This window comes from Canis aureus, chromosome 11 (assembly GCF_053574225.1).
Source record: "Canis aureus isolate CA01 chromosome 11, VMU_Caureus_v.1.0, whole genome shotgun sequence".
NCBI classification, from domain to species: domain Eukaryota; kingdom Metazoa; phylum Chordata; class Mammalia; order Carnivora; family Canidae; genus Canis; species Canis aureus.
In genome coordinates this window covers 54,046,737-54,061,656 of record NC_135621.1, presented here as the reverse complement: position 1 = coordinate 54,061,656, position 14,920 = coordinate 54,046,737, and the positions used below count along the sequence as shown (strand labels likewise).

General features: G+C 36.7%; 1 protein-coding gene and 1 long non-coding RNA gene across 6 annotated transcripts in view; one reads left to right on the top strand and one right to left on the bottom strand.

Moving 5' to 3' along the window:
* Nucleotides 1–14,920, bottom strand: part of LOC144324117 (uncharacterized) — a 582,294-nt gene that overhangs the window by 43,194 nt on the left and 524,180 nt on the right. The window lies entirely within an intron of this gene.
* The window catches only part of LOC144324121 (uncharacterized), a 218,840-nt gene that overhangs the window by 101,484 nt on the left and 102,436 nt on the right, over nt 1–14,920 (top strand). The window contains exon 1 of one of the 4 annotated variants that reach the window (XR_013389531.1): nt 7,259–7,382. The exons of the other annotated variants lie outside the window; for them this stretch is intronic. This is a non-coding gene — a long non-coding RNA (uncharacterized LOC144324121). Of the gene's footprint in view, nt 1–7,258; nt 7,383–14,920 lie in introns of those variants that run through there. 4 annotated transcript variants of the gene reach the window in all.

Genomic DNA, 14,920 nt, shown 5'->3' with positions numbered 1-14,920 from the left:
ATCTGAGTTTTCTCGGAGCTTGCTTTCATTGTCTGGCTGAAAACTCTGTAGGAACTGCTTGGAGAAACTTAAGGCTACAATCTTATCTGCTATAAACTGCCTCTTCAGAGCAACATTATTAGTGGTAGAACTTTAAAAAAAAAAACCACACACACACACACACACACAAAAACAAACAAACAAAAAGAAGCTAACAGACCTATATTCTGAGGTTTTCAAATCAATTCTATAGTTATAAGCTCTATGACTTGCAGGTCTATAATTGTGCAAGTCTGCTTTTCAAGGTATCTCAAGCAACAGAAACCTCTGTCTGTATGACAAAGGTCTGCTACTCTGCAGCCTGCCTTCCCTTGCTGACGTTTAGCAATCCAAAAAGAGAGCCACATGCTTTATATTGCTTCATAGTATTTTTTCCCTTTAGCATTGCTCTTCTGGGTACCATCTGTATAATACACATTTGTAAATGTTAGCAATAAGGGTAATTAAAAATAGAGATATTTATATCTTTCTCAATAACTATCCAGACATCCAAACCAAATACAGAGAAAGGAGAAGGGGAAAAAGAAAGGAAAACAACAACAAGAGACATATGTTACATACAGAAGTCAACATTGTTTCTTATAAATGACTTCTAATAAGGACAAACCTCTGATAAAATTGATTAACTAAAACAGAGAAGAAAGACGTGACCAAATATCAGGAGTTAATGTTTAGACCTAACAGGTGTTGCACGTATGAAGAGGTAATCAGAACATGTTATGAAAAATGTCATTCTGGTAAATTTCAGACTCAAATACAGTGGGCCAAATTCTTACAAAAATGAATAACACTTATACTAATTCAAAAAATGGAAAAACTCATAGACCGATGGCCATTGAAAATATTGAATTAGCCAAAAATGTTTGTGCACAGATAGGTTAAGCCAGAGGTGAATTCCACAGAGTTCTGTCAAAATATTTGAGAAAAAAAAAAAAATCTATGCAATCTCTCCTAGAGAAAAAGAGGAAACTACTCAACTCACATAATGAGGCTGGCATTACCTTGTACCAAACCAGACAAGAACATTTTGTGAATAAAAATGACATACCAATTTCACTTGTGAACATAGATGAAAATAGCTCTACAGATATAGCAAGATATGAGAAGTCTAATAATGTATGACCAAATTGAGTGTATTCCAGGAATGATAATTGGTTTAACCTTAGAAAATTAACTGTCATGATCCTGCATGATTTGTATAAACAAAAAATCAATATCAGGTGGAAAGAGAACAGTTTTACTCTACCAGACAGAATCATAGCCTCTCATCCAATTCTAAGACCTGAGCCAATTCCTAGGCCTGGAATGTTGTACACAAAGAGAAGGCTTGATCTTGTTGTCATAGGTATAACTCGTAATTTTCTTTCTATCCTTCCGCTAAGGAATCTGCAATTATTCATCACACTGCCTGTATCCAAAGAAGAAAGAAATAGGCTTTTCCAGGATGGATATCAATTCTGAACTGAGATAAAACTTAGAAAACTGAGATGCATTCATTTGGGGAATATAAATAATAGTGAAAGGGAATATAGGGGAAGGGAGAAGAAATGGGTAGGAAATATGAGAAAGGGAGACAGAACATGAGAGACTCCCAACTCTGCGAAACGAACTAGGGGTGGTGGAAAGGGAGGAGGGCGGGGAATGGGGGTGACTGGGTGGTGGGCACTTAGGGGGGCACTTGACGGGATGAGCACTGGGTGGTATTCTGTATGTTGGCAAATTGAACACCAATAAAAAATAAATTTATTAAAAAAAAAAAAGAAAACTGAGATGTTTCTGTGGTCTACCCACAGAGAGGACACTTTTAGAAGTGAGATAAGCAAAATTTTGGCCTAAACTCATTACACAGTGGACTCTCTGAGTCTGCAAAAGCACCTAACAGTTATTTCCTCAATTCCTGCATACACTCAAAACATACTCCTCAATGCGGAGAATCCCCACATTGTCTCCCTCACTTGAGGAGTAAAGACTACTGTACTACAAAGGACAAGTAAAATTCTCTGGAAGAAATACATCATGTTCTTTCTTTTATAAGAAACTGAGACCGTGTTCCTTTATTTACCTATTACAAAATAATATGTGAAAAGATGCTTGTCTTTTTAAGAATTTAAGAAAATATCATTATATAGAGATTAAAAATACTTTTTATTGTAGTGCTTGATTTCCTTCTCATAGCACACCATATAGCTCCCCATAGGTAACCATTGACAATATTTAGAACTGGGAACAGTGGGATCCACTTAAAAAAATGATGTTAAAAAAACATAACATGAATACTATTCTCAACAAAATTTTAAGTGCACAGTACAGCATTAATTATGCATTGTCTGTCCTCCTGTGACTGACTTCACTTAGCATAATGTCCTCGTGGTTTCTCTATGTTGTGGCTTATGAAAGGATTTCTTTTCTTTTATGAGACAGAATAGTAATTCATTTTATGTAAGCATTTTTTTCTTTATCTGTTTATTCTTTGATGGACTTTTTGGTTGTTTCTATCTCTTTGCTACCGTGAATAATGGTGCAGTTAATATGCGAGTGCAAATGTCTCTTCAAGATCTTGATTTTAGTTCGTTTGGATAAATGCCAACAAATGCAATTGCTGGATCATGTGGTAGTTTGTTCTGAATTCTTTTAAGGAACTTCCAGACTATTTTCCATAGTAGCTACAACTATTTTAAATTCCCACCAACAGTACTTAAGAGTACTGATTTCTCCACATCCTTGCTAACGTTTGTTATTTTCTGGGGTTTTGGGGTTTTGTTTTGTTTTGGTTTTTGGTAATATCTCATCGAGATAGTACCTCTTTGTAGCTTTGATTTGCACTTCCCCGATGATTAGTGATACTCATCATCTTTTTCACATACCTGATGGGCTTCTGTTTGTGTTCTTTAGGGAAATGTCTATTCAAGTCCTTTGCCATTTTTAAATAAAGAAATTTGTTATTTTGCTATTGAGTTGGGAGTTCCTTATATATTTCAAATACTAACCCATTATCAGGCATTTTCTCTCATTCCATAGGTTGCCATTCACTCTATTGATTATTTCCTTTGCTATGAAAAATCTTTTCAGTTTGATATAGTCCCACTTGTCCTCTTTTTACTTCTACCTTTACAGCTTTTGGTGTCCTATCTTGGAAATCTTGCCAAACCAGTGTTACGAAGCTTTTCTTCTATGTTATCTTGTAGGAGTTTTATAGTTTCAGTCTTATGCTAACTCTTTCATCTACGTTGGGTTGATTTTTGGTTGATTTTTATGTTGTAAGAATAGGCCCTAATTTTTTCTTCTGTGTACATACTCAATTTTTCCAGCTCCATTTATTGAAGAAACTCTTCTTTCCCCATTGTGCTGTCTTGTCAAAGAGCATTTGGCTATATATATGAGTGGGTTTGTTTCTGGGATCTCTATCTTTTCCCATTGGTTTATGTGTCATTTTAGACCAGTACCATAACTCTTTTGATTACTATAATTTTATATATACATGTTTTTCAGTCAAGAGTAGAAGGCTTCAAACTTTGTTTTTTATTTTTTTCCAAGATTGTTTTGGCTATTCAAGGTCATTTGTGTTTCTATTTGAATTTTAGGATCATTGTTTTCTATTTCTGCAAAAATTGCCAGTGGGATTTGATAGACCTTCTACTGAACCCGTAGATCAGTTTGAGTAGTATGGACATTTTTAACAATACTGTGTCTTCCAATCCATGGACACAGGGTGTATATCAATTTATTTGTGTCTTCTTTAATTTCTTTCAGCAACATTGTGTAGTTTTCAGTGTACGAATCTCTCGTCTCCTTCATTAAGTTTACTCCTAAATATTTTATTATTTTGATGCTATTGTAAATGAGATTGCTTTGTCAATTACCTTTTTTTTTTTAATTTTTTTTTTTTATTTTATTTATGATAGTCACAGTGAGAGAGAGAGAGATAGATACAGGCAGAGACACAGGCAGAGGGAGAAGCAGGCCCCATGCACCGGGAGCCCGACGTGGGATTCGATCCCGGGTCTCCAGGATCGCGCCCTGGGCCAAAGGCAGGCGCCAAACCGCTGCGCCACCCAGGGATCCCTGTCAATTACCTTTTTAGACTGTTCCTTGTTAGTGGTTTCAAGTTTGTTGATTTAGGAACACTTGAGCAGCGCCAACCTGCCCAGCTTTCTTTTGTCCTCAGTGGCCTCCAGGCATCTAAGGTATAAGGTCTTCGTAGTACTCTGAGACACTCATGACAGAAACCAGTCCCGAGGCAAACCCCTTGAAAAGACAGAATGTTGGACCCATGCTCCAACTCCTTCCTTCCTCAGGGAGAAGCAAATGTTTTCTTCTTTTCATTCCATGCTGAGCAAGGGGCTGGGGGGAGACTATAGTTAGTGAATGAGTGCTATCTCATTCCATTGCCCCAACTTGGCACCCTTTCCTATCAGTGCTTGAATTCAGGCAACACAGAAGCCAGCTCCTTGGGCAGACCCCTCGTTGCCCCCACACAGGTCAAAATATTGGGTGCATGTTTTAGTCTTCTCTTTCCATCTCCAGGGAGGAGCCAGGTACTGGAGATTTTCTTGCAGGTCACCATGCTTTGATGTCTCTGGTTTCATGTTCACTTGGGGCACTGGAGCTTCTTAATCTGTTTTCTGGATTTCTCACAAAGGGAATTAGTCCATGTATTGTTAAGTCTGTGTTTCTGTGGGAAGAAGGAAGGTCTGGGGCTTTCTTTTTCATCATCTTGCTAACATCATCCCCTGAAAATAACCTATCACAATAACCTCTTTTTACATCAGAACTATTTATATCCCAGGACGAATTTTAATAAAAAATGGTGCAGATGGCAGTGATTCTTCAAACATCTTCATCGAGAATATGACTATTTGTCCAATATAGAAGAATCACAATAGGTTATCATAAATTCAATTTAAAAGTGTCACCAATCAAAGCTGCTTTTTTTTATCTGGCAAATGCACTTTTCCTCTATACCAATTAGAAAAAACCTACCTGAAACAGTCTGCTTTTAACTGGCAAAAACAGTGGTTTATCTTCATTGTTTTACCTCGGAACTGTGCCAACTCTCCCACTCTGTGTGATAGTCCATTTCAAAAGGATTTTTGTTACCACCCAGAAAGACATTACTCTTACCACTATATTGGTGATATGCTGATTAGATCTGAAAGAGCTAGTAATAAACACCTTAGATGCCTTTATTTTTTTTTATTTTTTATTTTTTTTAGATGCCTTTATAATACATGTGATGACAAAGAGAGACATATGAAAGTCAGGAAAACTCAAGGATCTCCTACTTTACCAACATTTGTATGTATCCAGTGGTAGAGGGGAGGGATCAGCAAACATTTTAGGCTTTGTGGTTCTTCTGGTCTGTGTCACAACTACTCAGCTCTGCCATCGTATTATACAGGAAGCCATAGACAATAGGTAAATGAATGACTGAGGTTGTGTTTTAATAAATATTTATCAAAATAGGTGTCAAACTGGATTTGTCCTTATTTTTCTGACCCCTAGTCCATAACATGCCAAGATAACTCTGCAAAGTAAAGACCTCTCATTGTACTTTGCACTTATCTTTTTCCTTATTTGTCCTTGGTATAATTGATCTTTCAGAGCACCCACAACAAGTATATTTCTCAAATTTTCTTTCTTCACTATCAAAAGATTTTCTTTGCTGGGATCCCTGGGTGGTGCAGTGGTTTGGCCCCTGCCTTTGGCCCAGGGCGCGATCCTGGAGACCCAGGATCAAATCCCACGTCGGGCTCCTGGTGCATGGAGCCTGCTTCTCCCTCTGCCTGTGTCTCTGCCTCTCTCTCTCTCTCTGTGTGACTATCATAAATAAATTAAAAAAAAAAAAGATTTTATTTGCTGATTTAAGTTTCTCTAATAAAGGGGTTTCTTCTTAATACACTTAATACACAGTTTTAATTCCTCTTTTGTGCTTTTGGCTTTCCTACATTATTTTCTTAATGCAAAATTTTGTGTCTTATTTACTAGACTGATTTCTTTCCCTATATTTCATTGAGAACACAAAGTATATGCAGTTTAAAATTGTCTTTTGTTTCTTGTAGATCATGCTCTCCTGCATGCTTATCCTATACAATTGGTCTTGGTTTTTTTTTTTTTTTTTCATTTAAAATATTTTACATTTTCTATATTGTTGCTGTTTTTCTTTTCCTCTTTATTCCTTATTGAAGAACAAAAATATTTATTTACAGTTTCTATTTGAAACTTTAAGGAGAATGTCTTCTCTCTGATTTTTATAATTAGTCCTACCAGACTATATCATTTTTAGATCCTAAATTCAAGGACAAGTTTATGTGTACAGAGTCTTATCACAGTTGCATTGTCCAGAAAGCATTTACCTAAGGGAGCTTTGCTGAAATGTGATGAGATGTTCACTTCTTTCCATTTCCTGGTTCTCAGAGTATCATGAGAGAAATTTATTCCTGGATAGTTTAAAAAACAGTTTGAAATTCCTATTTTTCAAAAGTAGTTTATAAACCCTGTAAGTTTATAATACAATTCCCCGTATACTCTTCATGAATCAGCCACAAAATCCCAGCAGACCATAGTCAGATGCCACTTGTAGAAGTGGATGACTCCAGAATAGATATAAAAAATAAGTTATTGAGGTGACAGAGATAGGTGAGCTCTGGCTGTGTCAGTAGGCAGCTTGTGTGAAATCCTGGATTACTGCTAGATTTTCTTTTCATCCTCATAGGCTCCAAGGGTCTGATGTAGTTATTAATCATATTTGTGTGTGGAAACCATCTACTATGTTCCTTCAGTCTGATGGTGTTTCTGTTTCATAAGCATGAGTCTCCTGGGGACCCCTTTTGGATTTCAGTTATCTGCATTGTAATTAGGAGGTCATTTCTATATGAACAGTGTTGTGCATGTAGTAGATACTCAAGAAGTATTAATTGCTTGCTATTGACACGTGACTTTGGACATTCTTAGTCGCCAACACTATTTGAATTTTCCAGTTATTTTCTGTGATCTTTCCATGGGACATCCCCCAACTTAAATGTGTGAGTCACAAATTTTTACATATGAAGCAGATTAATTTCAGTTTCCTGGTCTCCACCTTTAGAATGCCTGATTTGGTAGAAACCAGATGGAACCTAGAAACCAGTATTTATAGCAAGACTTCAAAATGATCCTGATACGGGAGGACAGGGGAAAACTCTCTTAATTTCATAGTATTTTAAAGCTTCTGAGTGTTTCATATCACACAGAAAAACATGTGCCTTATTGAATATATTTTCCAGGTTTCTTCAAGATCTTGGGTTGTCTTGTAGCACAGCTTGAGTATAGACTGGTATGAGAACCTCCTACCTTGCAGCCAAAAAGTGAGTTCTGCTGGTCATTTTAGCTGCAGGCGGGGCTGTCAAAAGATCAGAAGTGGTAACTATTATTCTCCTGATCTGAAATGGTCTTTACCTGCAGCTGAGTAGCTCTTAGGAAGAAGTAGAATTGTCACCATATTTTTTTTTTTTTTTGAAAATAGCAAAAAGAAAATGTTCCCTATTTGATTTTTAGTGCTGAACTTCCCTGGATCCTTAGAATCAAGAGCAGGTGTGCGAGCACTGGGTGGTACTTCCCTTCACAAAGTGTGGTTTGACATGCAGAGAAAGGATAGATAATGATAAGCAATGATCCCTGAACGGAATCTCATTTTACTGCCATATACTAACTAGTACAATGTGCTGGTCTCGTAAATTAGGTTGAGTCCCTTTTTGTATTTATTAATATCTTCAATTCATAGCCATTCAGCATACCAAGTTTTACACATATGTTGCTTCCTGTGTTAAATGGCATTTTATTCATTTTCCCCCTTAAACTACTTTATATGAGACAAGGCTTCAGAGTTAATATTCTGGAAATTAATTCCTGGCTTAAGTAATATTCAATAAATTTTGTTTAGCTTCTAAGCAGAGCACCTGTCCACCATTTTCTGGAGTTTTAGAGCATCAAGACTACTTTCTGTAGATTCTATTTGTTAAAATGGGACTAGTAAGATAAATTTGTCTCTGAAGGATGAGATTAAGTCTCATATTTTCAAGTCTCAGCCCACAGAATCTTAGGCATTGCTTTGGGAAAAAAAAATGCTTAACTAGGAATGGTTACTTAATTCCTAATTATATTGCTTCAAATAGTCACTATAATTTGGACTACACTTTATTAATTTAGCCAACCGTCATAGCTCTTATTACATTTATCACATTCTACCTTGTATCACAGTTACTTCTGTCCCCAGCTTTTTCTTCCCTAGTAAATATTGAGGTCATGTATTCTCTTGATATTTTTACATTTTCCCTGCACTTATATGGTCTTTTTCATATGATAGATTTTCAAAATGTATTAAATGATTTGACTGTATTTATTTCTGTTTGATTTTATTTTTATAATGATAATTCATATTTAAAAATTTTTTTATACAAACTTCCATTATCATCATTACAAATTCTCTCTCAAAGGAAGATTGACTGATATTTTGATTTACCAGATGCATCTTATAGAGGGAGCTAAGCCTACCACATTTAATTATGAATATCTAAAGAACTAGATCCTTGTAACCAGATTTCCAATTAAAGCCAAAATATACCTGACATATATGAAAATATTTATGAGAAGTGAAGCCAGTTGATTTCACTTTATTGGCAAATAAAATTCTAATTGATGAAATAATCAAGAATTAGAAGTCAGTGATATATTTTTAAAATCTATTTTACAGTTTACATCTCACATGGCATATCTATTCAATATGCCATTGTTTATTTGAAAACAACACTGGAGATAAAGTTTATTATCCATTTATATGGGGGGTTATAAAACAGAACAATATATCATCATCCATAAACATTTATTAGAAGCTTGATACAGACACAACAATGCACAGTACTATAATACAAGGAAGTGTCCATCCATCAGCTAGAGTCCCGTAGCATTGACCAAGAAAAGAGTGATCTCAAAATACTGTGTGCATATCCAGTCTGGCTTTGGTTAGCCTGGTAAACCTCATTTTGGGGTTTTTCTTAATGCCTTTCAGACTTTCCCTTGGTAAGCCATCTTGCTCTCATTGTTCTCTGTATGCACAGTGGTTCTGCCCTGTTGGTTTGTAATTGTGCAGTGGCAGGCACTTAATAAAGTGTCCCTCCTGCTAACTTTGAGCCTATTAGCAGCAGTTGTTTAGGTATTCGGTTATCATCCATCCCCCACCTATCATCCTACCCAAAAGAGTTATGCTTCAATGTGTATTGCTTCAGCGTGGATAGACCGGCTGTCCTCTAGGATCTCATTGTTGGTAATCCTGCCTCATGATTTACTTAGCTAGATAGAACTTGGTAATGAAGCCTCTCTGGAAACCGTTCATAGAGTCCTGAGCCACATGAGCCCTTGCCATTCTGTACACAATGACACATCTATAGGCTCAGTTTCTTTCAGAGTTCAAGAGAACTGAGCTACCCACTTCTCTTCCAGCTGAAGGCACCATGATGTATCTCGCTCCTTTGCTCAAATAATTCCTATGCATTTACTAAACAATAGTTGGGGTCAGACACAGTCTATATGCTTGGGATACTCACTTAAATGTAATTAAACTCTGTGCCCAAGGACTATATCATCTTGTAATTAGGCTAAAATGTGCTAAATGCTATAATAGAGGTTTGTGAAATATATTTTGGAAGTATATAGGAAGAAGGAACTCTGTCCTCTCATAAAATAGGAGGAAGAGTGAAGCAAAGATGAAACAAGCATTTAGGAGGTAGACCTTATAAACCCTGTTGGCAAACACCCATTTCCACCAAAAATACAAAGGCAACTCTACGACAGGATATGTGTACCTGGTGAAAAGTCATCATAGAAGATGAATAAGGAAGCAAGCATTAGCTCTTCCAGACAGTGATTTATCTCAGTCTATCTGTAACAGAAGACCCCAGTCCCATAAATTTATCCATGAATAAAAATGTCCAAAGAGCGCAAGTAATTTCCCTAGTGTACACTACTATTAGTAACATCTTTGGGTCTAGAATGCAGATTTTTCTGACGGAAGTGTGGTTATAAAAAAAGAAGGGGACATACCTAGGGTTAGAATGATTTCAACAGTAGTAAGCCCTCCTCTCAGCCTCTGCAGAGACCTTTTTTATACATAATAAATAGGAACTGGGATTTGGAAGTAGGTGTTTTCTTACATATCAACCCTGGGAATACTAAGTATTTGTGATGGCTAGGTCTTCCAAATTATCATTAAATTGAGAAAAGTAAGGACATTAATTTCTAGTCATAAAAACCATTATACATATCAAGTTAATGCTGATCTCAAAATTTGAATAATGTCTATGAGTTTTTCTTTTTTTTTTATATAAACCAAGGGAACAGATGAAAATATCATGTCAGTTGAGAATGGTTTCAGACTTAAGTTATTAAACTTCTCTGTGGTTCCTGACATTGTTGATCACAGTCTTCCATGTTCAAAATTATTATTTATATTTACATTTTAGAATATGGTTCTACTCCTGTAGAACCTCCTGTCCTGGTTTTCTTTGACCTTCTGTTTGTGCCTTCACATCATTCCCTTTCTCTTCTCTTTCCTTAAATCTTGGTGTTCGTTAGGTCTACATCCTTAGCTCCCCCACCATTTTTTTCCCACTGTTGAGGCGGAGGTGGTCTTACCTAATGCATGGCTTGTCAATGAGTTATTTTTAATTGGACCACTTTGCTAACCTAGAAAGTATCCAACTGCTTTTTCTGCTTGAATGCCCAGATGGGTCTTAATTCAAACATGTTTTTAAAACTTCCAGTATAGTTAACATACGGTGTTAAATTACTTTCAGGTGTACACTATAGTGATTGAATAATTCTACAGATATCTCAGTCCTCATCAAGAGAACTATACTCTTAATCCAAACATATTTAAAACTTGATGTTATCTTCCTCAGACCTGCTCCTCCTCCTTTGTTCCCTATCTTTGGAAATACCAACACCAACTGGTCCCACTGTCCACGTCTGAAACCTGAGAATCATCTTGGAAACCTCCCATTTGCTCACCCCCTAGTGACCACGTGCTCCAGGTTCTACCTTTGTTTGTTTTCTCTACTTTGTACACCTATTGCCGCTTCTGTTATTCATGCTCTTCATATCTTCTTGCTTGGAACACTGTAGCTGCTATATAATTAGTCTTCTCTTTGCCTATCTCTTGCCTCTCCATCCCCCTACTAAGGATCTGCAGAGACCTTTCTAATACATAAATATGTGATTATGATTCTTCAGTACCCCCTCATTGCTGTAAGCCTAAAATCAAATACCTACACATAGTTACAGGGCCTTCAAAGTTTACCTCTATCCTAATCTTGCACCTTCTCATGTGCATCCTCTCACATCTTATATATATCAGCTGCTTTAAGATCCGCAAACATTCTGGCTACCACCCTTTTTACTTGGTATCCCTTCCAGCTATCCTTCTTTCTACCTGTGATGCCATTCACCTCCTTCCTCAACTAATAACTTCCACTGATCTTTCAAATCCGGGACCAAACACCATCTTCCTGGGGAAATCTTTCATGATTTAGAGGCTCTGCTCCTGCTCCCTAGCAGCATCTGCTGCTTTTGCTCCCTCCATACAATTTGTTATCAGACTATAAGCTCCCTGAGGTCAGGAATTGGTCTTACTCGATTTTGTATGCTTAGCTCACAGGATAGAGTCTAGAAGATAGGCTAATGAAGATCTCATTTAAGCAAGCATGGTGAGAGAAGCAGAAAAAGAATTGTAAAAAATGAATTTCTTTAAAGATACCTCTCTGACATTCAGGTAGAAATACAAACGTGAGATTGACACTAAGTGTGAAAACTTGGAAGGTGATACAATTTGAACTGTTGTTGATTACAGAGAGGGTGTGTGTGAAGGGAGGTGATGAAGAAAGCTAGCCCTGCAGATACACTGTGACTCTCAGTAATTAGTCCCTTGAGAGATAAAATATTTATCTTAATTTAAATGAACAGGAATTTTTGTTTATAGCTGCTCAATAGCATTTTTAGTATCAGAACCTGTGCTCTTCCCTAAGGACACAAAGATGGATGAGTAAAATGGTTGCTTATCAACTAGCAGAAAGCAAGACACCTGCATGCTGCAGAGCAACGTGGGTAAGTTGAGTGTATATTTAAGAGTGACATAGAAACACAACAATGAGGCAATGCTTGTTTGCAGGGGAAAGAAGATGGTTGGAAAAATATTGTTAAGGAAAACCTCAGGGAGGAGAGGTGATACCTCCAATGACTTCAAGTGTAATGAGAGATTTATCTGCTGAAGAAGGGAAAAAAGAAAAAGAACTGCAAGAGGGAAGACACTAAACCGTATAGCCATAGGGCATATAGAGAAAAATAACCACTTCAGTAGTATTAGAACATAACTTCTTATAATCGGCATGGCTGCTTTTTCCTTTGCACAGTCTCTAGAGTGTTAGTAGGGGCCACATTTGGGACAATTGGCATGCCATGATGAGACGTTTGGATTTATAATAGGTAGCTGTGAGAGGGTTTTACTGGGGGGAAGTGGCAAAGTCATATTTGCAATGTAGAATGGATCACTCTGGATAGAGTGAAACAGATGTACTGGAAATGAGGAAAAAGCAGAATGTTACAGGGAGAAAGAAACCCATTAAAAGACAAAAATTGAATATGAATAAGAGGAGTGGAAAAGCCACTTCCGCAAAACATTTAGGAAGTAAACCCAGCAAAAATCAGCAACTGGAATTTCTACTTTGAATGTATTTCAACATTGCATCTTTAGCTTAAGAGATCGCCTTTTTGCTTGGAGAAACTTTAACTTTGTAAAATAAAACAGCAAAGGGGTACTAAACATTCACTAGTAAGCATGGGTGCTGCTCTGCCCTCAGGTAAAATTTAGGCGTCAAGAGAAATGCACTGGGTGAACCGTCATGAAGTGTTTACAGCACTTTGCAGCCATACAGTGAGTTCCCTAGAAATTGACACTCCTCTGGGCCCTTGATTAGATAGATGTATCTGACATGGTTTATTTTTTAAATGAGTAAATGTGCCTCCTGTGAAAGCGTTCCTGAGAAGTCGTGCAGAAAGGCATTCTGATACCACATCAAGTACAATGTATACTTTGCTCATTCAATCTGAGGATTTTTTGACCAGACTGATTTAATGAGAAATGCAAGTTACTGCAGTTGAATACATAAATATCAAACATGAATATATTAATATATTTTGTATAATAGATATTTTATTATTGACCAAGCGAACAAGGAAACAGTAGTGAAGTTTTAAATATCTCAAAATAGGGCAGCCCTGGTGGCTCAGTGGTTTAGCGCCACCTTCAGTCCAGGGTGCGATCCTGGAGATCTGGGATCGAGTCCCACTTTGGGCTCCCTGCATGGAGCCTGCTTCTCCCTCTGCCTGTGTCTCTGCCTTTCTCATTCTCTGTGTCTCTCATGAATAAATAAATAAAATCTGTTAAAAAATTAAATAAATAAATATCTCAAAATATTTCAAATGCCTTTAATCAAAAGATAATTTCCATAATTATATTTCCACTCATGCCTATACATGCTTTCTTTGTGTACAATTTTTAATAAACTTTAGAATGTTTCTAGGTTTACATAAAAGTTACAAAGATAGTATAAAGTTTACATGTATCTATCACCCACTTTCCCTAATGTTCATATTTTATATTAACCATGATATATTTGTGAAAAGTGTGAAATGAACATTGGCATATTGCTATTTACTCAACTACAGGCTTGTTTCATATTTCACTTTCTCCACAAATGTCTGTTTTCTATTCTCGGATACAATTCAAGATTCTACTGTATTTAATTATTATGTGTCCTCTACTCTGGGATAGTTGCTCAGTCATTCTCTATGACCTTGACCATTTTGAGAAGTATTGGTCAGGTATTTTCTAGAATGTCCTTCAGTTTGGGTTTGTCTGATGTTTCCCTCATGACCAGTTTGAGGTTATGGGTTTGGGAAAAGAAAGACAACAGAAGCAAAGTGCCCTTCTTGTGGTATCGTATCAGAGGATATGTAATAGCAACATGAGCTATCACTGATGATGTTAACCATGATCACTTTTGTCAAGGTAGGGTCTGCCATGATTCTCCACTGTAAAGTGATTATTCTTTTTTTTAAAGATTTACTTCATTTACTTATTTTAAAGAGAGTGAGGTTAAGAAGGGGGGAGAAGCAAAGGGAGAGAGATAAAGAATCCCAAGCCGACCCTGAGCTGAGCATGGAGCCTGACACAGGGCCCAACCTCATGATCCTGAGATCATGACCTGAGCTGAAACCAGGAATCAGACGCTCAACTGACTGAGCTCTGGTTTCTTGTATTGGAGATTATTTAACAATCAAGATTTGGAATACCACACGTTTTGAAAACACTGTTTTCCCATTGCCTATCTTGTATTCTAGGAACAAACCACAAAGGTCATCCTGTCCTATCATTCTTGTCCAAAGAGAAGTTATTACTTAGAGAGTTTGTAAAGAATATGAACTTCTGTTCTCTATTTTGGAAGTTGACTTATAACTGACTCATTGGCCTGGTGGTATTGGCATTGGCATTGTTATGTGGTTATGTAATTTTGTTATGAAAAATATTTCAGGGCCTATTCTATGTATAATTAATACCCTTTGTTTTATAGAGGAACCAAATGTAGCCCAAGTATGAAGTATATACCAAAACACACACGGTAGAAGACATTAGTTCTTTATCTCTAAGTAAGATATTTTCCATGCTTACACTCAGTGTGTTTTTACTCATACCTTTTTTTTTTTAAGATTTTATTTATTTATTCATGAAAATACAAACAGAGAGGAGAGAGAGAGAGAGAGAGAGAGAGAGGCAGAGACACAGGCAAAGGGAGAA